General features: G+C 43.3%; 1 pseudogene; it reads left to right on the top strand.

The window, feature by feature from the left end:
• The window catches only part of LOC136536754 (uncharacterized), a 3,937-nt pseudogene extending 2,226 nt beyond the window's left edge, over positions 1–1,711 (top strand).
• The last annotated feature ends 4,618 nt before the right edge of the window (positions 1,712–6,329 follow it).

Here is a 6,329-nt window from a genome sequence, read left to right as displayed (position 1 = left end):
CCTGTATCTTTGCCTTGACATCACCGACTGACGACTGTATCAGATGGGTCTACCTCAAGTGTGATGGTCTTGCTGTTGAGCATCTTCACGAATTTTGCGTGCCGAAGTCGAGGTGCAGGGTAAGCGTCGTTTTGGATTTGATAGTAGTATCCAAATGTTCGATCATCCTCGAGCTTGTTGCCAGCCAAGAAGAGGCTCTAGTGGCCACTAATCTTTTTCCTGACATCAGTGATCGTTTCTGATGGCTCCATTTGGAGCACGATGGTGTTGCTTGTGCATGTCTGTGTTAGTTTAATCTCCACCAACTGCCAATTGGGCTCTTGGATCCGCGCCCTGATCGGAGGCGCCCAACTACTCCATGGTTAATGGGCCCCCTTCGCACAGCACAATAAAAGGGAGGTGGGGGCCGGGGTACAAGGTACGAGGTTCCCCTGAGCCGCCAGACGCCCCACCTCTACCCCAACCCTAGACCAATGAGAGGGGTGCTGCAAATGACAAGAAGTCCACCACTGCCGCCTTCCCGACACCCTATATCACCGACATAGCGATTTCTTCCTCCTTTGCCAAGCCCGAAGGTATGGCACTCTACTCTCTCTCTCCCTCTCTCTCCAGTTCATGTTGTTGGTTGTTCTAAGCCAAATAGAAATGAATCAACCCACAAGATCTACTCCCAGTTATTCCTAAGAATACAACAATGGTACCAGAGCTAGGTTCTAGTGTAGATCTAAATTAGGGGTAGAATCCCTAACCCTAATGACATGGACGGAGAGCGAGAGGGACACACTGAACTCCTCCGCCACCGTTATCACCGCCGTTGCGCGGGAAGAGACCCGCTGTCGCGCGGGAAGGACACGCCGAATTGCCATCGTCGGGCGTGCGGGATTAGGCCCCACCGTCGAGTGGCAACCGAACCCTAGAACCAAAATCCCAAGCAATACCCAACCCTAACCCTAACCCTAGCGAGAAAAGTGGGAGACGGAAGGGACCTACCTGTTTTCCCTTACCGATGGCCGTCGTTGATGCCGAGCGGGAAGATAAACCGCGTCGCTTCGCCGGTGCGCCAGAAGACCAGCCGAGTAAAGGCCTCGCCGGCGCTTCTAACGTTCCACGTGCGGACGCAAGGGCACCGCAGCACAACCCTTCGACGGTGGCGCGCTCACTCTCGGGTGAATGCGCGCACCGGCGAAGGGACGCGTGACGGCGCCGCCATCTCCTCCGGCCGCCGCGGGCGGCCGCTGCTCCACCGTCGCTCTGTCGGGGCGCTCTTAGGATAGAAGAGAAGGGGAGCGAGAAAGAAGTAGAGGAGAGCTGCCGGATCTGCTCCGGCGGAGTTTCTCCTCACCGGTGCCGACGGACACCGTGGCTGCCACCGCTGTCGCCGCTTAGCGAGAGAGAGTCGAAGGAGGCAAACTGAACGAGGTTAGGGTTTTGGGGGAGGCCGGCAGGGAAGGGGCAATTTTGATCTCCTGATCGCTGCGCACAACCGTCGGATGAAGACGTATGGCGGGGATTGCACGGGCCGAATTCAGCCCAGGCAGGCGAGAGAAATTCCAGCCTAGGCCCAGGTTTGCGGCTTGAGCGTGGGGAGGCATCGCGGGCGCTGCTGTGCGTTGCTGGGCCGCGCGTGAGCGCCTGAAGGGTCGGGTCGAATGCACAGTAATGACTATAAATTTGTTTATTTATTTCAGAAGCGAATTTTGATGAATTTTGATTAGTTTTTTTATCTCTATTCAACTTTGAACCAACGGGATAAATTGTTCAGAGAGTAGATGAGTACAATGAGATGCTTCTAAAAAGTAGATAAACAAATTTTCAAGTTTCCACTACAAAGTTTAATGTTGATTATCTTCTAATTAAAATTCGAACCAATGAGAGAATTTAATTTGAAGAGCAGTTGTATTTAGTAAATCAAGATTATGTTCATCCTCTAATTAAATTGGAACCAATGGAAAATTTTAATTAGATGAGTAGTCCGTTTTATTTTAAGTAAGATTATGGTATTGTTATTTTCTGACCAACGTTGATGATGACAATATTATAATGAATTTAATATTGAAGTTTAAATTTCTGATAAATTTTATACCAACGTGGTCAATTTTTCAGAGAGTAGATAAGGACCAAGAAATGCTCATGAACTAATAGAATATATTTTGTTAACATGTTTCCGCTGCAATGATGTTGATAATCTTCCAATTAAATTCGAACCAACGGAAGAATTTAATTTTAAAGAGCAGTTATATGGATTTCAAGTTAATTTCTGTGTTTTATGCATTAAATTCTATTTTCTGCCTAACCGTGATGTAGAATTGATGCAGAAGCACCTTGTTTATTTAACCGACGAGATCACTCGGCTTCATGCCAACGGGCTACAATACTGAGGTATATGAATGAAAAGGCTTGAGTCAAGCCAGTTCAGGACAATTTTTGCTAGTTTACTAATTTTCTGATTAAATTAGAACCAATGAGAAGATTTAATTAGAAAATAAAGTATAAGTGAATGTTTTAGTCGTCATGACTAAGTTTTCATATAGATGTATCCTGCATGGGGAGAAGTTTTGACATAATAATTATGCTAGTCCATCCAGCATGGCGGAAGAAGTTTTGTGATGATTCACAAGTTTTATATCCCGCATAGCGAGAGAAATTTGGGTAGCTCTTATGCTGTCCTAGTATTGACCTTGGCACAATAAAAATGCATAGTCATGGTCAATACTAACCAAAAGATAAGAAAAGATGCAAGTGTGACTTGCAAAAGTATCACTAATGAAAGACCTCATTGAGTTCTTAAAGTGAATTAAGGAAAGTGTACTCCTAAACGGATCAAGAAATAACTTTGTTTACATGACACAATCATGTGAATGAAGTAAGTTATAAGTGTCTTCTCGTTTACAAGCTTTCTAAATAGTTATCAAAATTATGGCAGTAAAGTTCATGTCATATTTCGAGGGGGAGAAAAATATAAAGATCAATTAAGAAAGATACTCTTCATTAAGACTGAGATAAAGATTAATTAAGATGAATGTGACCGTCGGAGGAGTACAACGGTTACAATAATGATACCCCTAAGCAGAGAAATAGCTAAATTCCTGGACTTTTTTAAGTTCCGACAGAAAAATAGCATAGTCAGTCTCAAAGATGTTAAGGTGGTGCTTAAAGCGCCATATGAGATTTTAACAGATTAAACCCAAAATAAGATATTTAAAGATACACTATCTTTAGAAAAGATGAGAAGATCTGGGAGAGCATGGTATGTAGAGGTATGTAGAGACCTAAGACTTGAAGAGAAGAGGGACTATGTGCCCACTTCAGTGACTCAGGAGCAACAAGTTTCTCAATACCTGTTGATGTTGTATGACCAATACAACACCTATTGTTAGCTCTTCAAAGAAGATGAATAATGTAAATAAGGATCTTGTTATACAGGAACCTATATAATCAATTGTCTCTTGGCAATGAAGAGCAACAACAGCCCTATATGAAAGTGCCAATTGCTGAGGCCCCAGAAGGTCTCAAAGAATTAGTAAACCAGTTTTCTGATGACTATGAAGTTTATGTTAGTAAAGAAATTCAAATAGAGGGTGATCCCACCTCATTTCAAGAAGCCATGAGAAGCGTTTACTCGTTTAAATAGCAAGAAGCTATGGAAGCTGAAATAAATTCGATAAATACCAACGATGTTTAGAACTTAGAAGTAATTCCTAATGGAGCAAAAATAGTAGGCTACTAATGGGTCTACAAGACAAATTTTGACTCCAAAGAGAATGTAGAAAAATATAAAGCACAACTTGTAGCAATATGCTTTACGCAAAGAGAATGAAAAGATTACAATGAGAGTTTTCTCTCTAGTCTCATGCAAGGACTCTTTTAGAATCATAATGGTGTTCATGGCACATTACGATTTAGAAATACATCAGATGGATGTAAAGACGGCATTCCTAAATGGGGATTTATATGAAAATGTTTACATGGCATAACCCAAAATGTTTTTGTCATGGAAGAAAAGAACATATGGGATGCCGCTTGTAGAAATCCATTTATGGGTCAAAAGTAAGTCTCTAGATAGTAGTACTTGAAGTTGATAAAATAATGATAAGAAAGTTTGGGTTTAAAGAAAATGAGAAGGACAATAGCGTTTATACGAAGTTCAAGAATGGAAAAATTATTTTTCACATCCTGTGAATAGATGGCATTCTACTCACTAGTAGTGATGTTAATCTATCATTGGAGAAGAAGAAGTTTTGTCCTCAAGTTTCAATGTGAATGATCTTGGTGAAGAGTCATTGGTTCTAGAAATCAAAATTCACCGAGATAGAAGAAAATGGGGTATTAGGACTATCACAAAGGCATACTTAGAAAAGATTCTAAAGAAATAAGGTATGCATGCGAGTAAACCTATGCCTGCTCCTATAATCAAGGGTAATAGTTATGGGAACTTTAAGTGTTCTAGGAACCGATATGAGATCGATCAAATGAACATGGTTCCATATGCTTCAGCTGTTGGAAGCTTGATGAGTGTATAAGTACAAGTAAGAACTTACCCTAACGTAGTTTATGTATCTGGATATTTTGGCAGAAGTCCAGTTTAGATATAGATCACTGGAATTGATTTAAGAATGTCTTGCAATTTTGCAAAGTATAATAGGCCTCATGTTGAGTAAGAAAGAATAAGTACTCTCAAATAGTTGAGGGTACAAAAAGTTAAGTCTTGGCGAGATGTGTAGTGAAATCCACAGCAGTTGCTAACACTCGTAGTTGGAGTATTATTATGGAAAAGCTCCAAGGAAATAGTTATGGTATCATCAGTGATGCATACCATACTATAGCTTGTCATGAGGCTTAAGAAACATACAAAAGGAGAGTAAGGAAATTTGTACCCGGATTTGATAATGGTAGACAATAGCAATAACCATTCAAAGTAAGTTAACTCCTAAGACAACATGTCAAGTGTGCTGCTAAACACATTGACACTAAGTTATATATTGTAAAGGAGAAAATCCAGAAACTTTTTGAAAGCATTGAGCACATAAGTACTGAGTAAATACTTGTGGATCCGCTTACCAGAGGCTAACCACATAGTGCGTTCAGAGAACACACAGTCGACATGGGTTTATGGGAAATCCTATGATTTCTAGATACTAAGGGCCTAGTTGAGTATCTGTTTCGAAACAGAGAGGTGCGCTGTAGCTGTTTAATCTAATGGCAACAGACCGTGATGATGAGGCATGCTCTATACACTGATCTATGATGGAATGTGAATAAGATAAAGTAAGGATCAAGGGAGAGAATGTTAGTTTGATCTCCACCAATTAGCCAACGGCCAATTGGGCCCTTAGATCTGAGCCCTGATCGGGGGCGCCCAACCACTCTATGGTTGGTGGGCCCCGTCACACAGCACAATAAAATAGAGATGGGGGCCGGGGTACAAGGTACGAGGTTCCCCTGAGCCGCCAGATGCCCCACCTCTACCCAAACCCTAGACCGATCGATAGGGGTGCTGCAAGCAATGGGAAGTCCACCGCCGCCGCCTTCCCGACGCCCTACATCACCGACATGGCGATTTCTTCCTCCTTTGCCAAGCCCGAAGGTATGGCACTCTACTCTCTCTCTCTCTCCGGTTCATGTTGTTTGTTGTTCTAAGCCAAATAGAAATGAATCAACCCATAAAACCTACTCCCAGTTGTTCCCAAGAATATAACAGTTTGTACGTAGACATACCTGTCAGTACAGGATGGACACCGACGACTAGAAATAAGACGCAAGACAAGGTGCACGGTGGCAAACTCCACGACTTTGTATTTGGAAAGTTTGTGCCCATCCTCAAGCTGCTGACCACCGATAAGAAGGCGCTGCTGCTTAGCAGGAACGCCCTCCAACTCCTCAACCTCTGCCTTGAGGCTGTCAACCGTGTCAGAGGACTCCACTTCGATGCTGTAGTGTATGCCAACGAAGCCCTTCATGAAGATCTGCATCTAAACACAACACACAATAATCAGTTTAGTGAATCATATAATAATCAGTTTAGTGCACCATATTCTGTTATACCAAACCAAAAAGTAAACTCAAACACGCGATGGGTTGCGCCTTCACACGCTCGCATGACCCATCCATGCCCTGCCGGAGTGGAAGAAGAAGAGTCGTCTGGGCCAGGGTTATGGTTTCGGTTTTGTGAGGGGTTTCAATCATCAGCACTTTGGGGGCGGTGGTCGCGACACTGCAGGGGTGGCGGGAGAGACGGCGGCGGGGCGGGTCGGCACCGCCCGTCAGGGCGGTGGAAGATGACAGTTGGGCGGAGCTGACGGTGAGGACGTCCCGTTAGTAGTTATGAGAGG

This window comes from Miscanthus floridulus, chromosome 2 (genome assembly GCF_019320115.1).
Source record: "Miscanthus floridulus cultivar M001 chromosome 2, ASM1932011v1, whole genome shotgun sequence".
Lineage (NCBI taxonomy): Eukaryota > Viridiplantae > Streptophyta > Magnoliopsida > Poales > Poaceae > Miscanthus > Miscanthus floridulus.
Note: the sequence above shows the minus strand (reverse complement) of the source record. Positions and strands in the feature narration are given on the sequence as shown.